Below are 24,099 nucleotides of genomic sequence, written 5' to 3' on the forward strand. Positions count from 1 at the left end.
ATAGCCATTATGCCAATGAATGTTGGCAAGAAGCAGCTATGCTCTAATTTTGACATGCACAATCTCGCTATGATCGTACAGTTCACAAATAAGTATAGATAAAGGCATGAATACAGCACTGAAGGCTTCTCTAAACATTTAAAAATAAATTTGCAACAGCATGGTTGGGGAAGAGCCACAAGAACATGCTGGCCAAAAGGTCAAATATTTTTTATTTATAAAGTAAAAAGCAGCAGAAAGTATGTTAATCTAGGTCTCAGGCTTGGTTAGAATACTAACAAAATCTAACGTTTAGAAGTTTGTAAAAGCTCTGAGAGAAGAGTCTTTTTCCTTTTGGTAAACTACCAGAAATCCAATCTGCTGATGTTCATGTTTCCATAGGTGGCGCAGGTGATGGGGAGCATCACATTACAATGAATTAGCCCCAAATTCATTTTCCAAAGTGTTGATGCTCACCTGTCCCCACCCAGGGGAGAAGGCACCTCACTGGTCAGGTTTCAATGCCTCATTTGCAGGCTTGGGGGGCTGGCAGGATGGCACTGATTGGTTGATTTTCAGTACCTAATTTGTATTGATGTGGACCAATTTCTCAGCACCCCTTTATTGGGAAGCCCTATGAAGCAACCAGTAGCCAGTTTCACTGATGCCAATTGGAGCTCCACCCCAAGTAGACGGGGATAAAGTGCTCGCTTGAGACTTTGTCGGTGTCTGACGCTTGTCCTTGTCTCTGTTCCACCTTTCAGAGAGCGTACAACTTGAGCAAAGCATTAGAATCATCCAGAAAGGTAAAGCTTTTCAAAAACTAGTCATGCTCATCCCCCACCCTCAGACGTTCAGTTTCTGTTAATCTTAGAGGACTCAAACATCAGTATTTTTAACAGGTATCCAAACCCGGGAACCACACATTTAACCTGTCTAGCTGTACAGCAATATTTGTCCAAGACCAGTGTCTAAATTGAAATGTCAGGAACAAATTTGAATTGCTCTAAAGCTGCACTGTCTCATACAGTAGCCACACTTAAGTCATGGCCAGTGCCCTTGAGGAATTAAATTTTTTATCTTATTTTAATATAGCAAAAATTAAAACTCATATTGAGTTTAATTATTGGAAAATTTTAAATAGATTGGAACAACTTAGGTATATCAATGTACTTCTCAACCATAAATTTTGTGAACTCAAAGTATAGATTGGGTATTTCTGATAAGAATTAAGACAAGCTATAAGTGTATATCACACACTGGATTTTAAAGACTTTATACAAAAAAAGTAAAGATCTCTAAAGTAACTTTTATATTGATTCCATGTCAAAAAGGGAATATTTTCCCATGTATTGGAGTAGCTAAAATTATCAAAATTAGTTTTACCTGTGTCTGATTACTTTTTGACATAGCTACTAGGAGGTTTTTTTTTTAAATTACATATGAGGCTAGCGTTATATTTCTCTTGATCAATGCCCTCTAAGAGATTTAGGGATCAAAAAAGACACAATATTTATGTTAACTAGCTGATGTTTACTTGAATATTTAAAACGTTTAAAAAAAAATTTTTTTTTTTGAGACAGGAGCCTCAAGCTGCCCCCCTGGGTGGAGTGCTATGGCATCACAGCTCACAGCAACCTCCAACTCCTGGGCTCAAGCAAGTCTCCTGCAAGCGCCCACTGCAACGTCCGGCTATTTTTTGGTTGTAGCCGTCATTGTTGTTTTGGCGGGCCCGGGCTGGATTCGAACCCGCCACCTTGGGTGTACATGGCTGGCACCTTAGCCACTTCAGCCATAGGCACTGAGCCAAAACGTTTAAAATTTAAAACACGCTTATGAAAAAGAGCACTGAGGTAAAACATTTTGAAAAGCAAATAACCAGCTCTTTCTTCCAGTTTTGCATTAATCCAGAATTTTCTGGAGTCCTTAAGTGTTTACTGAGTTGGATCGTGTGCCAGCATTGGACAAGACGTTCTGTACCTAAAAGAGTCAAAGGAAGATAGGCCCCTCTGCAAAAATGGAGATCAAAACCCACATACTGCGTGCGCTCCAATTCATTCTCCCACGGGAGGCCCCAGGAACACTGCAAGTTATCATTACTATTATACCTGCTTGACAGGGGAGGAAACTGAGACTTGCGATCACCAGCCCAGGACCACACAACTATTGATAGTGTGTTGAAGCAACAGGACTGGGATCAGGTCTTCCAAACCCAAATTTTCAACTCTTTCCACTTCATCACACAGCTTTTTAGAAATAAGTTCTATTCATTAGAAATTTATGGTACATAACTTTTTCCTTAACTATAAGCCTCTTCTCTGAACAGGCTACAATCCTGCCCAGTTGAACTGTTAAGAATGTCAGAAAATTCAGCTAACAGCTTCTTTCTCCATCTCTGAAAGCACCCACGTCAGCCAAGATCCTATGCGGGGATTGGACCCCGGGAAAATGTATATAAGATGAAATGGGCCTTCTCTCTCTGTGTTTGCCTAAGGCTCCTTTATGGTGTAGCCTGTGAGACATCATGCTTAGGAGAGCTGTTTTCTTGACTGCTGGGACCAGAGAGCATCATCACTTGATTCCAGGACTCCAATTAAAATAAGCCCTGAGAATAGCGTTCTGAACATCTCTAACAAAACTGTTTCAATACATAAAATTTCATGGGATAGAGTGTTATAACTCATCTATCAACAGGTCTTTACTGAGCACCCAAGGGGAACCCAACTCTGGATTATGCTCTCAGCAGCCTTTACTAATGGAAAGTTTAGTTTTCCAAACACAAAGGGCCTTCTCAGAGGTATTCAGTGAACAGATTCCAAAGGCAAGCTGAGGCAGTGGTAAACTGCGCCCTTCAGGCCTTGCTCTGGTACAGATCATGGAGACTCAGGTCCCAGAGAAGTGATTTTCAACTGATGTGCTGCAGCACACAGTGTGCCATCAGAGGATCTTAGATGTGCCACAAAAATTTTTAAATATCATTAGTCAAATTATTTTCAAAAAAAGTTCAAAGCACAGTAAGTTTATTCCTTTTTTTTACTCTTTTTTAATCAACATAATTTAAATGTGCAGCAGAAGTTTATAGGTTCAAGTGCACCATGAGATTTTTTAAAAGGTTAAAAAACACTGTCCTGCAGGCTTCCCAAGTGATTTAGGGCCATGGTGAGATTCACTGTTAGCTTTAGGCTCCAAGTTCAAGTATGAAGCCACAGGAGGAGGAAGTTTGGAAAATGCTTAGCAGCAGGCTTCAGGGTAGCAAGCAAAGAGAGAAAGTTCCCAGCCACTCCTCTAAGCCTTCTCTTGCTTCTTACAGCCTTGGGCTGGGCTCACCCAAAGATAGACCTGAGCTATAGCTGTAGATACATGATCTCTGTATGTCCTAGTGGCAAAGTTTCTGAGTACCCTTTCCAGGTCACCAAGAAATTAGAGACCTCTTGGACCTCTTGGAGTAGTAAGGTTAACAAAAAGATACTCTTGGTAGAATGAATTAACATATTAATTCTTCTAACATGTTAATTGACCCCAGAGAAGTACACACAAAGTGTGTGTGCAAATGAGATACCATGCACCCTATTTGTGTGTGTGTGTGTGTCTACCCTTAGTGATCTCAATAGACTTTTAAAGAGTTTTATACAAAGATACCTTCAGAATAAAAATATATTTCTTTGTGAGAAAGGGACATGGTCATTTCTACTGGCCAAGCATTGTGTTACGAAGGTACAATGAGATCATTTATGCAAAAGCACTTTATAAGAGAAAATCCCTATGTGTATATCATGGGTTGTATTATTTTATAATGTTCTGATGATCCAGTGAGATGAATAATAAATAATGGAAAAGAGAGATGAAAGTGTGGGAACAGAATTCAGATTATAGGATTTGAAAAAGATGTTTTATGCATAAAATTGAGAGGGCCCACCAAAAAGGGCCCCACCCGAGAGAGTTGGGAGCCGTTTCCCTCAACACTCCCCCCCCTGGCTCCCAACAGCTGTTGGTTGTGACATCATGCTGATGGGATTGCTCTGAGGCCCCTAACTTCAAGTACAGACACAAAGGCAGCTCCAGCTGAGGTCCTCAGAACCAAAGGCACAAATGAACACAGAGCTGATACGGTTTTGAGACAGGGACCCAGCAGACACCACTTGGGGGCATTGCTTGATTTGCAGGTATTGTTTAACTGAGTCAGAAAGTCTCAAGACAAAGTTTCAAATCCTGATCAAAACAAGATGAGGGTAGGATGAGTTCCAAGTGGTCAGAATCAAGATGGTGGAGAAATTGGCTGCGTCTAGCCTTGCAGGTTTGTTATGCCCTCATTACCATAGTCGTTTCCAAGGAAAAGCCTATTTCCATCGTGTGTATGATGCCATGACACTTCCTATTGACCATGTGCAGTCAAAAGAAGGGTATCTCCCTAATTCTAGGAAAACTCCTTTCCAAAAAATAACATGAATATTCCTCTTCTTATTTAGCCTATAATTAGGCTATTGCTTAAATAGAGGAGCTAAAAGAACCATGGGGCTGGTTTTCCTCTACAGGGAGAATGAGCCTCTACTCTGTCTGTGGAATAGACTTTCTATATTTCTAAGTAAAACTCACTTTCACTTTATACTGTCAGCTCACTCCTGAATTCCTTCTCTTACAAAGCCATGGCCCCACTTGGATGTCAAGTGACTACCCAGCACTGGGAGTCACTTTCCTGTGTTAGTTTGATAGCAGAACATGAAAACAAACAAAAACAGTCTTAGATTTAGCAGATAATATTCTCAACATAGGACAACAGGAAACAAGAAAGTGACTGTATTCATTTCCTTTTGACACTGTAATAAATTTCCACAGATCTCATAGATGAAAACAACCCACCTTTGTTCTCACAGTTCTGGACATCAGAAGTCTAACATCTGTGTTCCTTCTGGAGGCTCAAAGGCAGAATCTGTTCCCTCTCCTTTCCTAGCCTCTCGAGGGCTCCTGCATTCTTTGGCTTGTGGCCCCTTCCTCCCTCTTCAAAGACAGCAGCAGAGCATCTTCCAACCTTTCTCTTTCTCTCCTCTACTTCTATCATAAGGACACTCGTGATTACATTGGGCCTCCCTAGATAATCCCAGATAATTTCCTTACATCTGCATGGTCCCTTTTACTGTGTGAAAGTATCATACTCAAAGGTTCCAGGGATTAGAATGTGGACATTTTGAGGGGGCCATTATTCACCTTGCCACAGTATAGTCATCTTAGGCGGTATCAGTAAAGGTATTATTCTCTGGAGAAAGAAGGTGATGAGTCTTCTTCTTTCCATTGTGGAGTCTGTGTTCGCATCTAGAGACTTCACATCAAAAGAGTCAGAGACGACCTATCGTGTTGCAGACATAGTATTATTTGACTGTAATGTGAAATGTTAGAGAAAATATGAGGAAACAAACTTTCTCACATGTCATTGAAGCCATTGTAAATTATGATTAAAATGTTAGGAGGGCAATCTGACAACACACAGAAAAAGTTTGTCAGATGTTCGTTTTCATCGATCCAGAAGTTTTATGTCTACAAAGTTATCCCAGGGAAGTAGGCACAGACATGTGCAAAGATTTACCAACAAGAATATCCGTCAATGTACTTCTAAAGTGATAAGAAAACAATTAATTAGGAGGAAAAATTGACTTTCTATTCTTCCCAGTTTAAATAAACTATGGTACATTTGCTTAAAATGTATATATAAAACCCATTTAGCCACAAATAAAATATTGTAAAGGAATATTTAGTGGCATGGGAAGATTTTGATATCCCAAGAAATGAAATAACAGTATGCACAACATGTTTGGGGTTTGTAAAATATAATCACATCAGAGTTCTTTTTTTTAATTAATTATTTTTTATTAAATTATAACTTTGTACATTGATGCATTTATGGGGTTCAGGGTACTATTTTGATATGCAATGTGAAATGTTTACATTGAACTAACTAACACATCCATCACAATTATACTCATTTCTTAATAGTTTTGAAATGTACCATTGCATCATGCACATTAGGTGAGGTCCCCCTAAACCCTCCCTCCTCTCATATCACCTGTCCCCTCTCTCTCCTCTTCCTTTCAACTTTCTGGACTATAGTTATGTTTTGCCATTCATATGAGTATATAGGTGGTTATATATTGATTTCATAGTAGTATTGAGTACATTGGATACTTTTTTTCCTATTCTTGAGATACTTCATGGAGCTAGAACATCAGAGTTCTTACGGTCACAGCAGAGTTCTTACAGTCACAGCACACTCAGCTAGGACTACAGGAGGTGAGAAGCAGGAGAAGGGATCACAGAAGATGGGGCAAGAGCCCAGAGCCGGGAGCAAAGGGTCAAGGGGAGAATCCCCTACACGCACTGAAGGGAGTGACTGAAAGACACCCCAGCCCCAGGCATCTTCTCAGGGAAAAGTCAGGGACATCAACACCCTGGCCTCTCCTCTGTCAGATCTGTGCCCTGAGCATAGATATCATTAGTATATCAGATATTAGTATTATCCAAACCCAGCAGGAAGCCGGGGCCACCACAGAAGCCCTGCTCTGCTGCATTGTGCCCACCACAGGCAGCCTCCTGGGCAGAGGGAAGGGAGCAGGCCGCTCAGATCCAAGCAACCAGGCATGCGCCCATTTACATGCAGGAAAACGATGGAGGAAGAGTCACCGAGAAGTCGGCAAGGGCCATGTCTCGGCAGCTCACTTATCAATGCATTTTCATTTTCGTCTTCTTACCTCCTGAGTGGTCTGTGGTAGCCGCATGTCACTACTGTGGGGATCACAGATGAAACAAAAACACACAACCCATCTAGAGTCTGCTTCTGGGAAGGCAGTGAAGAAAGCCAAACCTGGCTCCCGTAGGTAAAGGCTGGGATGTTTTGCTGTATAAGAGGAGGAGGCTTAGCTATTTTCAAAAATCTGAAAGACTATCCTGTGGAGGGTGGATTAGACTTGGTCTGAAGTTAGCCCGAGATCAAAAGGTGAAACAACCAGCAGGCGGATTCCAAATTAGCCTGATTAGGGCTGTCTGAGAATGTCACATGTTTCCCCAAGAAGCCCTGAGCTTCTGGTGCTGGTGCGTAAGAGAGAATATGAGGGTATTTAAGCAGAAGCCAGAAAACTTCTTGGTAGACATTCTGCTGAGCCCCCTGATGGAGCTTTGAACTAGATCAATTTTCATGTATCTTCTAGGAAAAAGAAGTAAAGTATTATTATTAATTATATGACAGTGATGATGTCATAACTTCATTTCTTTAATAGTGCTTGCTCTGGTTTTGGAGGTGGAACAAGGTGGCAAGGGGTGTTTAGATGCACTCTTGTCATCTCAGTCATTTAGTTGCAAGAAAAAGTCTCTGATGAGGACTGTATCAGTAAAAACACGTGGAGTTTCAAATAACAGAAAATTCAACTCAAACTGACATGACTAATTAGCAAAGACTCCAGGCTTGGCTGGACCCAGGCCCCCTAGTGACTTGTCAGGGCCCATTCTCTCTCCACTTTTTAGCTGATTCCTTTTCCAGGCTCTCACTCACGGCAAGAGGGTGTCAGCATGTTCACATCCTCACCACTCCAAGTCCAGTGGAAAAGACAATACCTATTTATAAGTTGCGTAACCAAAGGCCCTAACACAAGTTCTATTCAATCCTGATTGTATAGAACTACCCATTCCTGAAGTATTTGCCATGGCCAAGAGGATGCCACACTCTAGCCAGTCCTGGCTCCTTCTGAATAACATAAAGAGAGACAGTATGAATCTAGATGTTAAAAACATCTTCATTCTAAGTCCTGAAGTTTTTGCCTCTGTATGGGAATTTGATTCAACCTTATGTCAGCTGTAGGTCTTTTTCTCCAAAAGAAACAGCAAGTCAAGCCAAGCTGCTCTCTCTAGGATAACACAGAGGAGGGGATTCCTAATGAAGGAGTCCCAACTTGTGATGCCACTGAGGATGAAGGGAGTGGCTTCCCAGACACCTGTCATGGACTCCTCCATCTCCCCTACCTGGAGGCCAGCCTTTCCTGAAATTCCATCTACTCAATATCAATTGGTGGCCCTTCTCCACCAAAAGAGATTATAATAATTCGCTGGCAAATTACATTTGAGAAATTTTCAGTTCAATAAAGTCAAAGAATTCTCAGCAACAGGATACTTCTGAGCTTTTTAGTGTCTCAGTGTGTGTTGGGAATCTCCAGAGTAAAACGGGACCTGCAGAAGTTCCCAAATGTGTTTGCTCACGAATCACTTGGAGCATCTCTTGGGACTGGTATTCCCTAAATAAACTCGAAACATGCTGCTCTCGGGAAACCAGTTCCTCTCCTGGCCCAGCCCACCCGCCCTGCCCCTCATTTTAATTGAGATCACAAAGCAAGAAAAAGTTACTGAGAAAGATTGGCCATGTCCCTCCATCACCTTTCTGGAATGTTTAGAAATGAATATAATAACACAGAGATAAAACCCACCAAATCCCTGGCTTCTCAAAGGAAATCCTTTCTCCATCCAACCTGTTACATGGTTGCTGGAGTCGAATTGCAAAAATCCTGCAGTAACTCCAGTTCTGGACAGAGAAGAGACCACTGGTGGACTATACCGAGAGGACTTTTGGCCGCCAAGGGAACTCACATTCACCTCTGGCAAACCTCAGTCTGCAGCTGCAGAAGATCAAGTCCAGTTCACATCTGTTCCCCAGACACCCCACGCTCCACCCCAGCCTCCCCGTCCAACAAAGCCCGGCCAGGTTTTCACAGTTAATCCCTCCCAGGCCCCCAGCTCATCTCCTCCCTTCTTGCTCCTATGAATTCTCAGAGATCAAAGCACAAGTTAGCTGAAGCCTTATTTGCTCAGCATTCAACAGAGCACCTTAAATTCCCAGCTTGAAAGGAGGCTGAATGAAGGTCAAACATACTCTATTGTTGAAAAACTTTGAAACAGCAAGACACAACCAAAATATTAACAGATGAACCCCCATCATCTCTGTGGGCTTCAGGGTCCCGAAGTGGGGGACTTCCCCCAGCAAGTCAAAGATCAGCATCTGATGGGAAGTCAGCCAGAAATTTCCTTGGAGGTCACTCTGAGTTGACTCCGGGTATACACTGATTCGGGCTGGAAATTGAGAGCTACTGCCACAACCCAAAGTGTCGGCCTTCAAGTTAAAATGAGGCCTAAAAATGCCCATTCTGGCTCCCCTGTCCCTCAGATCCTTTCAGTCTTCTGCTCTTTTTCCTCCTGGCCTTGGTTTACAAGAAGATACGGCTTTTAAGAACTAAGAGGCCATCTGGTGATTTTCAAATCCTGTTGATTTTTGGCAAGAGAAAAAAAAATCATGCAAACAAAATCTTACATGGGACCTTAGTATAAAGCAGAAGAAGTTGGGGGTCCCTGGAGGGAGGGTAGGAGCAGGCACAAAAGGAGTTTTACCCACTTGGCCACCCCTTTGCCTATGTGGCTTTGGGAGCCCCTGGTTGGAGAAGGCCCTGATGTAGTCCAACATTTCAGATTACACAAACCCTGAGTACCCAGAGAAAGGAAGGAGCCGCCCAGCCCTCCCTGCACACTGTGCAGAGCCTACCGGAGCCTGGTCTTGCACTCTGGGAAGGACTGTCTTCTCCCTCAGAACGGCTGACACCACAGTCAACAGAGTTGCTCAGGCTCCAAATCTTCAAGTCCTTATTATGAGCTTATACTTTGGCTTTTTACATGAAAACAGTCTCTGAAGTGATCAGTCCTGCTTTCAAAACGACCATGTTTGACTCTCACCATCACTACCTCCCCTACCTGGAATCACCTAGAACCCAGCATCTGCCTCCCCTCCCCTGTCCCCCAGGCCCAGACTTCACTCATTAGAATCAGCTAGGATTTTATTAAAAATACAGACTCCTGGGACCACCATTAGATCTAGTGAATCAGAATTTCCAGGGGTTTGTCCCATAAACTGTGGTTCAAATAAGCACCCCAGATAACATGGATGATTTTCCAGCCTTGGAAAGCATTACATTCAACGGAGTTGTGTTCCTTATCCATATCTGCCACCCAAAGCTCAGAAATTCTTACATGAAATCACAGTTTTTCTTGCTACTAGGTTGTAATTTGGTATAACTTCTGCAGACAACCTCTCGGAATTGTGGTGGGAAGTAGCCTTTGCAACACCCTTCCCTTGTATATTACAAAGAAATTACCCTCGGCATGAGCAAAGATTTATCTGTGAGGATGTTCATCATTGCACTAAAAAACAGAAATGTTCCCCAACAAGAGGTTTTAGTCAATAAATTTTGGTATATGTGTGTAATATTATACATCCACTTTTTTAAAGTTTGGAAGATTGGCCGGCGTGGTGCCTCACACCTATAATCCTAGCACTTTGGAAGATCAAGTTAGGGGGATTGCTTGAGGCCAGGAGTTTTAGCCCAGCCTGAGCAATAGCAAGACCCTGTCACCACAAAAAATAGAAAAAAATTGGCCAGGTTCATTCCGCAGATGGATCAACTAAAGCTTGGAGTAGCAGCCAAGATGTACACAGAGCCAGAGCTTAAACCCCTCCATCTAGCTCTGGAGTCCAAGCTCTTCACCACCCCACCATCCTGCATCTCAGGGAAATGGAGTATGTAGAAATCTCCCAACTCTTCCAACATTCACTAGCAGAGGGACTGAGCCTCTAACTGAGGCTTTCTCTCCCATGCCTACTCACTCACGCTCAGCTCTGACTGTAGGTTATGGGACACGTTGGCTGACTCTCATAAGCTCCCATGAGCTACGTCCCTGAGGGCAGAAATGCATCTTCCAGCTGCGAATCAGAATTTGCCTGGGTCCTAACACCTGCCATTCATTAGGCATTGAATCCTGTCCTGGGGCCCAGGGGTCTTTAGATCCTAGTATGTTTGAACTTGCCCATCATCCTGGTGGAACCCTCCTGTTCCCCTACCTGCTCTGAGGAGTCAACAAGGCAACCCTTGCCCTGAACTCCCGATGCAGACTTCTTAATTCCTCAAAACAGCCCCAGTTCATGAAAGGGACTTTGATCAATCAAAGCAATCTGCTCCATGTTCAAGCACTGTAACTGTGATTTGTTACACTGTCATAAGGCTTTTTATCCAGAGAAATTTGAAAGTCAAAGAAAATCCTTTGTTAGCCCCCTGTGTCTTTTCTTAACCACTTTGTTGACAATGTTAAGGAGCCCTTGCTCTTAAAAGTCAGTGCTATCAGCAAAGACAATATTTATACAGACGGAGAGAGGAAGAGAGAAAGGGAGGGAGAGAGAGAGATCAATGTCAAAAACCCATTTTAATTGTTTTAATTAAGAAAGTTGGGGGGGGGGCGTTTGTAGTTTTTAGCTGGGGGCTGAGTTTGAACCTGCCAGCTCCAGCATATGGGGCTGGCGCCCTACTCTTTTGAGCCATATTTTTTATTATTTTTATTTTAGAAAGAAGTGTCACTCTATTGCCCCAGCTGGAATGCAATGGTGCAATCGTAGGTCACTTCAACTCCTATGCTCAATTGATCCTCCTGCCTCAGTCTCCTAAGCAGGGGCAACTAGGCACATACCACTATGCCCAGCTAATTTTTCTAATTTTTTATAGAAACAGGTTCTTTCTGTGTTACCCAACCTATTCTCTCAAGTTCCTGGCCTCACGCGATCCTCCTGTTTCAACTTCCCCAAATTCTGGGATTATAGGTGTGAGCCACCAAGCTCAGCCTAAAAAAGTATTGTAAATAGAAAAGAAATATTCATAAGAAGGGAAAGGGTGGGGGAAAAATCACCCTATCTAGAAATAACTACCGTTAGTATTTTAATGTGTACCCAGGTATTTTTTTCTACATGCATATTTATACAGAAGTGAAATTATAAGTATTGCTTATAACCTACCTTTTCCCTGAGAATTGCTACGAATGTCCTTGTTTTGACTGCCCTTTATTGGAATTTTCCATCACAATTTTTGATCTAAAAGCATTCTATCAAATAAATGTCTCCTACTTATTTTAACAATCCCCTAGTGCAGGGGTCCTCAGACTTTTTAAACAGGGAGCCAGTTTACTGTCCCTCAGACCATTGGAGGGCCAGACTGCGGGCCCTGGGATGATTCAGCTGCTAAGCAGGACAGGTAGCGGTGGCAAAAACACCCGGCGGGCCAGATAAATGTCCTAGGCGGGCTGCCTGTGGCCCACAGGCCGTAGTTTAGGACGCCTGCCCTAGTGTTTCATTTTCTTTTCTTTCGAGACAGAGTCTCACTCTGTTGCCTGGGCTAGAGGGCTGTGGCATCAGCCTAACTCATTGCAACCTCAAACTCTGGGCTCAAGCATGCTCCTGCCTCAGCCTCCAGAGTAGCTGGGACTATGAGAGCCCCCCACGATGCCCAGCTAATTTTTTCTATTTTTAGTACAGATGGGGCCTCACTCTTGCTCAGATTGGTCTTGAACTCTTAACCTCAAGGGATCCTCCAGCCTCAGCTTTCCAGAGTGCTAGGATTACAGGCATGAGCCACCATGCCCAGCCCACTCCCCTATTCTTGAACAATAGATTGGTTCCAGTTTTTTCCTCTTCTAAACAACTCTTTGTCTCAACATTTTGAACAAGTGCCACTCATCTAAAGAATGGACCTCAAGGAATAGGCTACTAGCAGTGGTCAAAATCACATGGACTCTCCTCTTACCTTGAATTTCATTTTTTTTTTCTGGACTTTTTATTTTACCCATCCAGCACTCCCTTTCTACTCCTCTACCAATTTCTCTGAAACAGTTTCTTCTTTCCCTTTTAGGAGTCCACCTACGCTGTATCCTCTCCTTTGCTGCCATCCACTCATCCTTCGTCCTGTTGACTCACACCATCCTCTGAAGCCTCCAGCACAGCAGACACAAGAAGGGAGTGCTCGAGGGATTCAGTCTAATTAGAGAGAGAAGGGACATATATTCAGTGTTGTACCGGGACACTGGCTCTCTGAGGGGGAAAAATACCTTTTATGGTATAGATTTGCTAATTTCCATGCTACAAAATATTCCTACCATGGCCAACTACCAAGGTAATGTCACTGAGCTGAGATTTGGGGAGAGAAGCACACAAACCAGCTGTGTGTAGGATACAACTGCACCCATGAAACACTAATAAATATGTATACACTGAGATAAACACATACATGTATACACATTTGTATTGTAGCTTTGGATGCACATTGGATGGATGCACATTGATATGACCAGAGAAGAGAGCCAAAGCAGATATTTAGAAGTAAGTAGCCGCCAGTTGCAGTGGTTCAGGCCTGCTGTAATCCCAGCACTCTGGGAGGCCACGGTGGGTGGATCGCCTGAGCTCAGGAGTTTGAGAACAGCCTCAGCCAGAGCAAGACCCCCATCTCTAACAATAGCCTGGCATTGTTGCAGGCACCTGTAGTCCCAGCTACTCAGGAGGCTGAGGCAAGAGGACTGCTCGAGCCCAAGAGTTTGAGGTTGCTGTGAGCTGTGATGTCACAGCACTCTACCGAGGATGACAAAGTGAGACTCTGTCTCAAAAAAAAGTAGAAGTAGGCAGCCATGTTATCATCAAGCATTTACAATGTGTCCAGGGCTGTGATCAATGTCTTCTGCGCATTGCTTTACAGCCCTCTCCCGGGAAGAGGTGTCCTCATTACCACCAGTTTTACAATTTCACCCTTGCAAAACTGGAGTCCTAAAGAGGGTATAAAGGAAAATGAAAATCTCGGGACCCCTCTTATGCAACAGGGAAAATTGAGCCGAGGCTGAGTCATGAAATACCCCCTTCCAAGTGAATATGCTAATCACCAACCTTGTGCATTAGCCAAATACCCATGGAAAGGCAAAGGGCCTCAGGCACCTACAAAAACTAACTGCCCCACAGGTTGTTCTTAAGAAAATTCTTTGCTAACCTCCCATAAACAAGGTCATACAAATTACAACTTCAGGTCTACAGGCTGAGTCCAGATCCAATTCCACATTAATAATGTTTAATTACAAGTTCATCTTCCCAGGTGCAGGACAGAGACAGGACAGGATCAGTCAGTCATTCTTCACCTGCCCGGGGACAACTGCAAAACTGATGCTCCCTTCACTCCCTTTTTCTCTTCTATCATTCACCTCACCTTCCGTAACATGTAGATTTCCCGGACATCACAGTACGCAACCATTTGCCTCACTCCCCACCCTTCTTCTTTCTTTCTGTGTGCTGTCTTCTCCTTAAAAAGTGAAGTGCCCAAGTCCTCTTTTGAAAAAGTCACAGATGCATCTGTGGTTTGTGTTTTTCCCCGGCACATCCTCAAACTTTGTCTTAATAAACCCCCATTGATTGAGATTTTTGCCTCAGTCATTTATTGTAGATTATCAAGGAGATAGTTTGCCCTTGGTTATCCAGTGCAGTAAATGGTGAATTCCGGATTAAATCAAAAGTTATCTGATTCCAGAGTCTAGGCTCGGATGCCATCTCCTGCTGCATCATGCCAGGGAGCTAGGCCTCGGGGCTCTATTCGTGGACTCCAAGGGGAAAACCGATCATGAGATTAAAGAGACAGACTAACATTTGTGTCAAGTCGTGTGACCACGTCACTTCCCCGTTACATGGCTTCTCTTCTCTGAGGCTGGTCCATAACAGCGGAAGAATTCTCTCACTTTCCTCCTCTTTCCTATCAAAAGCCTCCTTGAGTCTTTTTTTTTTTCTTTTTACTATAACTTTCTTGGGCCTATTTGTTTACCATTTGTCTCCTGAACACCTTTACTTAGGTTCCTATCTCCTTATTAACTGTCACTAAGAATTCTCTATTATGAAAACTGGGAGACAAAGAGCTTGCAGAACTGAAGGAATGCGTGTGTGTACAGGAGGCAGGTGAAGGGCCCGCAGGGCTGTGTTCACAGAAGAAGGCTGTTCTTCAGAAGGCACACGTGCGTGCATGTAATGAGAATGCCGGTGTAGGAATTTTGCAATAAATTCTCTCATTCCTTGGCTCTGGGGAGCCTGAATCTAGTTCCACAACAGGACTTGAGAAAATTGGACAGAATTCAGCAGAACTCCACAATGATGATTAAAAGAATCAAAAACTGAGATCAACAATGCTAAATTAAATGCACCAAGAACCTTCCTGCTAATACTGTAGAAGGCTGAAAAGGAGAATAAAATATAGTTTCCACTGAAGGCAAGAATAAGAAATTTGTGTGTCTTAAGTGGTTTCCATGTGCTGGGCACTGTAGTTGGCATTTTCTGTACATTATGGCAAATTACTTATAGTCATCCTGCAAAATAGGCCTTTTTAATCTCCATGCTCTCAAATGGGAACACAATGTCTGCGAGGGCTTGGTAACTGTTTCAGGCCATATGACTGACACATGAAGTATCAGCAAGCAGATCCCTGTCTCATGGAGTCCTAAGTCCACTGGTTTTTCCACCATAAAGACTGCCTCCTATTGAGCTAGCAGAGTTCCTCTACTGTGGCACTGGAGACATTTGGGGTCAGATAATCCTTTGCTTCAGGTGTAAGGAACGAGGTTGGCAGGAATGACAAGCACAGGCTCCAGCAGCCCCTGCCCAGGTTCAAATCTCAACCCTGCCACTCACTAGCTGTGAAACCCTGGGAGGCTTCCTCAGTTCCATCTACCTTACTCTTCTCACCTGTGAAATGGGAATACTCATAGTACCTGCCTCAGAAGTCACTGTAATGATCCACGTCAAGCACTTCGAAGTGTACCTGGCCTGGCCCAAAAGCTCAGTAAGTGTTGGCTTTTGGTGGTTGTTGTCGTCCTTGAGAAGGAAAGGACTTTGCAGGCTGTCTTGTCTATTTCCCAAACTTTCAGGAAGCCCACGGCACAGCAACACAAGCTAAAGTTAATAGCTTACACAATCAGTCCAGTTTTCCTTATTTCTAACCAAAAATGACTACTTAAAAAAAATCCTTAGGTGAAATGGAGAACAGTAGGACATGAGGTCTGCTATAAACTTCTACTTCAGTGATTCTTAACTTAGAAGTAATTTCTTTTTTCTCCTGGAGACATTTGGCCATGTCTAGAGATATTCTTGATTATCACAGCTGGCAACACTGAGGCGGAAACAACTAGAGAAACATCCCACAGCTTCACAGCTAGTGAGTGGCAGGACGGAGACTTGAACACGGGTGGGAGGCTGTCGGAGGCTGTGTTCTCACCTCCTGCCAACCTTGCCCCTTACACCCAAAACAGCCAACAGTTTATTAGACAGGCAGCCAAATGAGACCTTTCCTTTCATCATTTCCAGAATTAACCCTAAGTGGGGCTCAAGAAGTCTCTCTGCTAACAGTGCTCAGCACCCTCCCTCCAGCACTTCGGCCAAAAGAAAACACCTGATGTGAATCCCAGTCCCTAGGACAGGGATCAGCAACACCTGTAGAAGAATCACTTAACTGGCTTCTCTGAAATTCTTCAAAGATTCTGATTCCACAGTTCTGCAGAGTCCAAGCACCTACATTATAAACAAGTGCCCAGATTCTGAGGGTGCTGATGAACGCAGCTCAAAAAATATCCCACAAAAAGTGGGGCCCTAGGAGCTTGGGCCTAGGTCAACATAAAAGCCTCCAGGATCTAGGTGAGCTAATACATAGGTTTCATTCTCATGCTAATTTCAGTAGGTGGGAGCTTTCCTGAGATCCTGAGATCCTGAGATCTGCAGAGATGAGTGTGATGGTTGATTGGTGCTGCCTGCCCCAGGCACAGGAATGGGGGTAATGGAGTGCTCAGTCCGCCTGCTTGCCGGGATCAAGACCCAATGTGAACTTCACAGCCATCCCTGACTGTATGATACCAGCCTTCCAGCACCTTCTGGCAAGAGCCCTTACCCTGATAAGCTGCACTCCTTCCATTAGATGCTGGCTATTACTAGTGTGCATCGTGCAAGTTTCATTACAGTGATTATTAAGATAAAAGCAGGATTAAAAGCCTGTGTGTTATTGTGGCAGCCTCCCCAGACCTGCCCTTAAGCTTTTCGTGGCCTCTTTTTACAGCTTCCCCACTGATGCCCATGGCCAAGCACACGTTCAGCACCTTACCACTGCAGCCTGGGGTACACAGGCTGCCAGGACAGACTTTCTGCTCCCTTTAACCCCCTACAGGAATTAGTCCAGTCTGAGGAGCTAGATCAGAGGCAAACAAAGTCCTCTGCACCCTGAAGAATGTCACATGAAATGGGGGCTGGGTCCATCTTGTGCACTGTAGCCTGCCTAGTCTCCAGCACACAGTTGGAAGGCCCAGTGCACAAAAAGTACTGGTCAATAAAGAAGGAAGGAAGCAGAGAAGGTAGGAAAGGAGGAAAGGAAGAAAAGAGGGAGGGGGAAGAAGGAGGAAAGGAGGGAAAGATAGAGGGAAAGGAGGGAGGAAGGAAGGAGGCAAAGAAGGAAGGGGAGAGGGAAGGAAGGAAAGGAGGCAGAGAGGGAGGGAGGGAGGGAAGGGAGAATGGAGGGAGAGGGGGGAAGGAAGAGGAAGGAAGGGAGAGAGAAGAAAGGAAGGAAGGAAGAAAAGGAAGGAAGGGAGGGAGGGAGGGAAGGAAAGGAAGGAAGGTGATGAAGGAGGGGAGGAAGGAAGGAAGGAAAGGAAGAAAGAGAAGGAAGGAAGGGAGGGAGGGAAGGAAAGAAAGGAAGGAAGGAAAGGAAGCAGAAAGGGTGAAGGAAAGAGGGAAAGGAAGAGGAAGGAAGGGAGAGAGAAGAAAGGAAGGAAGGAAGAAAAGGAAGGAAGGAAGGGAGGGAGGGAGGGAGGGAAGGAAAGGAAGGAGATGAAGGAGGGGAGGAAGAAAGGAAGGAAGGAAGGAAGGAAAGGAGGCAGAGAGGGAGGAAGGAAAGAGAGAAGGGAGGGAGAGAGGGTGAAGGAAAGAGGGAAAGGAAAAGGAAGGAAGGAAGAGAGAAGAAAGGAAGGAAGGAAGAGAGAAGAAAGGAAGGAAGGAAGGAAGGAATGAATTGGTAGTGACCCAAGAAAGTGGGCCACTTTCTGAAAGAACAGAGGCTGCCGCAAGCCCGGCCCTCAGCCAGCGGATAGCATTTGCTGAACCCCAGTGAGGGCTTTCTCCTACAGCAGAGGATCTGCAGAGCAGCTGACAATCTCCCCCGCATAACTGTGCCTATTGAGAGGCCTAGACTGAAACTTTCAATGTCTTCCGGGGCTCTTACAATTTTTGTGGGTGACCTGGCATGTGAGAGCCTTTGAAAATGGTTTGGGGAAAAGTTCTCAGATGACAAAAATAATGGCACTCTCCTGATCACCACTCTCCTGATACCACAACAATCACATCCTTTCTCTCCTCTCTCCAGGGCAAGCTGTGTGAAGTCCACCCTTCCTGGGACAATGGCTTCTCACTGCCCACTCTCCAGTTTTCTGCCTTTTCCCACCACTGCACATTCTGCATTCCCAGATTTTGTCATATTCTAATAACGATAATAGCAGAAATTATATAGAAATTCACAGATGCAACCTCTGCTGCTACGTACTATACCAAGTTCCTTGCTTAACTTCTTCATTGGCTCTGAGAGAGTAACTGTGGTCATTCCCATTTTACAGACTAGAAAACCAAAGTTGAGTCCGCCTCCTCCACAAAGCCTTTTGTGACCGTGCTGGTGGACACTTTTTCTCCCTCCTCTGACTTGCCCCCTGCTCAAGAGCCAATGTAGCCTTGGCCCAGGGCACCGACGCATCATGCTTTTTCTGTCCAGATACATCTAGAGTCCTAGAGACAGTTATGACAATGTGTTGTCTGAGTGTCCTGGGGCTGCCACAAAGTCCTACAGACAAGGGGACCTCCACAATAGAAATGTGTTTTCCCATAATTCTGGTGGCTGAGAGATCAGGGTATCTGCGGTGTAGGTTTCTCTGAAGCCGTCTTTCTCCCTGTGTCCTCATGTGACCTCTCTCGTGTGACAGTCCTAATCTCTTCTTGCAAGGACACCCATCATTTTGGATTAGTGCCCCAGTTTAGCTCAATCATCTCTTTAAAAGCCTTATCTCCAAATACCGTCACGTTCTGATGCACAGAGGGTTGGTGAGGACCTTCATGTTTGTATTTTGGGAGACACAGTTCAGCTCATAACACCCGGAAATCACGGATTGCAGTCCACAGGAAGGAATTCCGTTTCTTACCTCCTCTGTCCATAAGCCTGGTGGTAAGGAAAGCAGGAGCGAGGGTGGTAATGGTGATGATGATGGTGACGATGGTAATGGGGACAGTGATTGTGATGGTGGTGGTGATGATGGTGGTGACAACAATTATCTTTCCCACTTAGCCTCCACTTCTATCTGAAGTGACTGTCTCTGAAATATCACCGCTTTGCCTCAGGAATCAGCAAACTTAGGACCACAGACCAGGCCTCTGACCCTACATCTCCCTTCTTTGCAAGGCACAGCAGAGGGACAGGATCACTGGTGCCTCCACTTGACTCTGCAAGTTAATAAAGACAGACCCATGAGTACCTCCTCTCTGGCCAGTGACTATAGCATCTCCATAGCGGGAATCCTGCAGGGTCTCTCCTGACAGCCCCCACCGTCCCAGGGTTGTTCCGGGATCTGGAAGCACAGGTCTTCCCCAGCCCTGAGGAGAAGGTTACCTGAAGACCAAGGGTGCTGACAGTGTAGGGCCAGGTCCATGCCTGCCCCACCCCACTCCCACTCCCCCAAGGGTGCTCCCTGTTCTCCCCTGCATGCACCAAGCACCACCTCGAACACAGCAGCTTCCAATCCCTGGGGGACAGCCAGCCAGGCCAACACTGTGACAGAAGCCATGAGAGCCCAAACAAGCATCCTGAAGCATCCGCAGGTCAAAATTGTCATCTTCACTACCAAAGGCAGAGAGGAGATAGAAGGTGGGGTTAAGGCCCTCACCCCACCACCCAGCATTTACTGGAACTCAAAAATCTCTTCTTTGGGTCCCTCCAGGCCAGAATGTTCTTCCCTGCCACTACTGCAGATCACTGCTGCACCCACCAGGAGGGTAGAAACAGAAGCACCATTCCTGGGGGACTGGGTGGCTCTGGGAGATGTGCCCTTTATTCCAACAGCAGGGTTCCCACAGGCACTGCTGCACACACTGTGAGCTTCTCCCAAGCCTAGGCCAGCCCAGTGAGGTTCCTCCCTGCAAATCAGGCCCCAAGGCCTCTGCGTTTGTGCCCTGACCCATGACTGAGGCCTGTTTCTCTCCCTGGCTATGATCCTACCTCCCAGGAGGCTGCTGCGTGTCTGTTGACTTTTCTCCTTCCTGTCTTCCCATATTTTCTCCCCCTTCCCCCTCTGCCAGTGCATTTCTAGGTGTGAGAGAGGCCGTGGACCACAGGTATGTTTCCTGTCCCTGCCTGGTCGTGGCCTATTCCAAGCCTGCAGTGTGCCTGTCCCAGTGGGAGAGAGGAACCATCCTCAGAGCGTGGCCACAGGAGAACTGTGCCCTCCTTCATGGCTGTGTGCTGCGGGTGAGAACTAACTTTGCCTTTTACTATTTTAACCTCTCCTGTCCGGGCCTGCTGCCCTACCTGGGGAAGCCAGTGAGATGAAGCCCTCATGCCATTTTGAACTTGGGTAGAAACCCTGCACCATTATTTCTCGGTCTCCCCCAACTTTCCTCCTCTGGAAAAAGGGGACTCTCACTGAAACAGGAGGGACTGGTACGGCCACCCACCCTGACTTAACTGTTGTTGGGGCGAGGCAGCAGAGCTGGTGGTCACTCCACAACACGGCCACCTTCCCGCCCCACCCTGCAGAGGCAGGCCCTGCAGGGGACACTGTAACCCAGGAGGAGCTCCAGGAATGCCCATCACTGTGCTCACAGATGACCTGCCACACCCAAGCCAAGCCGCGTCCTAGGGGAGCTACCAAGGATGGGAAGAACAGTTATACTTTGCTCCCATCAGACTCTTATGCCTTGAATTTCTGTCTCTTAACAGTCACATTATTACATTTTGTGTGAAAAATAAGATGTTTTACAAGAAATATGTCTATTTTTAAGTAGAAGTGAAATTTTTACCCAGACTCTGGGAGCTTTGTACTGAACTTGAAGGCTTAGAATCAGCAGGATCCACACAGCCCCCATCTGCTCCCACTCTCAAGGAAAATTGGGTTAACTTCCATCTCGTGTTATGGAGATGGGGGCAGGGGGCACACTTGTTTTTGCGGATATACTATCAAGGGGGAGGGGTTGCATAACTATTCCCCACCTCAAACACTCCTTCCCTTTCCCCCTGCCTGCCTCCTTTCCCCATGACCCCCCGCCCCAGTGCAATCTACTGTCTGTCTCTCCTAAAACTCTCCTCTGATATGCTCCTGCTGATAGAAAGGATCCCACCTTTGAAGACTTTTAGATTCAAATCCCAGTTCAGTTCCTAACTGGCTGCGTGATGTAGGGAGGTTGCTTAACCTCTCTGAGCCTCAGAATCATTATCAGCAGCATGCAACATCCTCCTCTCACTTGGGGCTGATGGAAAATTGAAGGGGACGCTGGTGCACAGTGGAAACTCAGCAGGGGGGTAATGTCCATGCTTGAATCCTGCAAAAGGCTCCAGCCTAAAACCCAGGAAAAGTCAAAAGCTATCACTCTGTGGCAGGCCGTCAGTAAAACTCCCTACCATCCCCAGGCAACAGAGGTGCCCAGCCTAGCCCTTCAATCAAGGTGGCACTCCACACTGGGGACAACAGGGCCCTCTGGGATCTCTCCAAAGGCTGTCCCTGTCCACCCCCGCTGGGCCAAGCTGGCTCTGGGAGAGTCTAGGAGAGGCTGCCAGGGAGGAGACCGGTGGGCAGCAGCCGGAGACTGGGAAAGAAGCTACAGATACAACTTGATTTTCCATTAAATATCTGAGAGGACACAGGCAAGCCTTTACAGACAACTTAGGTAGGCGTTGCAGAAGATATAAAAGTACCAACAAAGTCAGACAAATTTCTAAAAGCGAGTGCTCACTCCCCCACTGAGATCGATCAAGGATTCTTTTCCTCCATCCTCCACCTGTGATTTCTGCCCACTGGTTGATGGTCTCCTGTTGTGGGCCCTGCTTCACATCCCGACTTTGGAACCTACCATTATATCATCATAAGCCCGGGGAAATGGTTTCACTATTGCCAGTTTTACTGATGAAGATATTCAGGCTCTAACTAACTTGGCCAAGGTCACAGAGATCAAGGTCATACAGAAGAGCCATTTGCATTCTGTCCAACAGATGCTGATGGCCACCCATGTCTCTGAGAAACAACCACAAACAATAACAAGAGAAATATTAACCCTTGGCCTTCAGACAGCTCTCTCTTCTTTGAGAAGTGTTTTTATGACTGTTACTCCTTCCTGTCCTTCAAACACCCCTGCAGGACAGGCAGGAAGGCTGCCAGCATTCCCAGCATACAAACAAGGCTCCAGGAAATGAATGACTCAGCACTAGCTGCAGGTGCAGGCTTGCCCCTCTGAACTCCGCCACCACCTTCTGGGATGGCCCCGGGCTACCCGCAAGAGCTTAGGCAGGGTCAAGAAGAAGAGACGAAAGTATGTAGTGCAAACAGAAGCTGAGAGGAAGGTTCTGAAGGAAAACTCAGAGCAAAGGCTGCAGAAAACTGCTGGCCCACAATTTCTCCTCTAGCAAGATACCAATACCAAGATGTCCACACAACATTCTTGATAGATTCAGAGCGATAAGCTTCCAGAATATGACAGCTGAGCCCCTCCCTCTCAGGCCAATATGCCACCGTTAAGCCTGTTCCCAGGTGATTTATTATGTGTTAGGACACTTATCAAGCTCTGATTCAATTTGACAGTCAGTGATTCCGGCACAGAGCTCTGAGCTTCATTTGAATGGAAGGGAAATAGACTTAGGGAACGCCTTCTACATACACGTAGATGTAACCAAACTTCACACTGTGGAACCAGCAATACATCGTGACTTCTCGCGGAGACACCCAACTCTGGCATCAAGCCATGGATCCGCAAAGAGGGAGACATGTGCTGGTCACCTTTACACAGCAGCCCCCAGCCTTTTGGGCACCAGAAACCAGTTGCATGAAAGACAGATTTTCCAAGGCCAGGGGTAGGGTGGGGGAAACAGGAGGCGGAGCTCAGGCGGTGATGTGAGCAACTGGAGCGGCTTTCAATGCAGCCTCCGCCTGCCACTCGCCTCCTGCTGAGTGACCCCACAGACTAGCAGACCGGCAACAGGGTATGCGTGGGGTGGGGGGAGGACAAGAGGCAGAGCTCAGGTAGTAATGCTGTGCAGTCTGGCTTTTAACAAACCACGACCCTGTAGCCTGGGAGTTGGGGACCACAGCCTGAAGAGCCGGCCGGGCACATAAAGGCACTCAGCAAGTTTGCTGTAAGCGCCAGGGAAGCTTCTCCCAGGGAGAAAGCAGCACTCCTCCTCTTCTCTTCGCTCATTAGCGAGGAAGCCTGGAATAAACTGAAAGGCCCAGGGTGGTCCTGGCACAGCCAGACCCAAAAATACAGACAGTGAATGATGTCACCAGGCTCACACTCTCGCTCCGCCTGTGTCTGTATTTCTCTGTGTCTTTCTATCTATCTTTCGATCTTCTCTAGGTCTATTTCTCTCTAGGTGTGTGCTGGTCTTTCTGTCTCCCTCTGTCCCTCTCTGTCTCTTCATCTTAATCTCTATCTGTGTCTATCTCTCTCTCTCCTCTCCCTTCCCTTTCCCTCTCTCTCTTTCTCTCATACACTCAGGGGTATTTATGCTCCGTGGATGTTTTCACAGAGCTTGAGAGTCTGAGTTATCATCTGGGATTTCTATCAGGCTCCGTCTGCTCCCAGAACTGTGTGCAAACAGTAACCTCCAAAGCTCAGAGAAGGGAGGGGACCAAAAAATACATTTTCATTTGTTCTGACCAGAAAAGCCACATGATCCAGAATGTGTGAAAGAATGTCAGAAAAAGGATGGGAAAACAGATTGCCCGTGCTAGGCATAGTCCACACAAGCCTCTCACACCCAAACAGTGGCCCAGCAGCACATATAACAAGTCCCCAGCGTATGCCTCGTGTCCAAGAACATAGCATCATTCTGTGCCTTACCTGCTGGAAGAACATGCAGACCTCGGTTGAAATCCTGGCCTTCATGGCTCTGCGCCTATAGCTCAACCGGCTACGGCGCCAGCCATGTACACCTAAGGTGGCGGGTTCAAATCCCCAGCCCAGACTTGCCAAACAACAATGAC

The sequence above is a fragment of the Otolemur garnettii genome, unplaced genomic scaffold (genome assembly GCF_000181295.1).
Source record: "Otolemur garnettii isolate 467f Iridium unplaced genomic scaffold, OtoGar3 scaffold00029, whole genome shotgun sequence".
Lineage (NCBI taxonomy): Eukaryota > Metazoa > Chordata > Mammalia > Primates > Galagidae > Otolemur > Otolemur garnettii.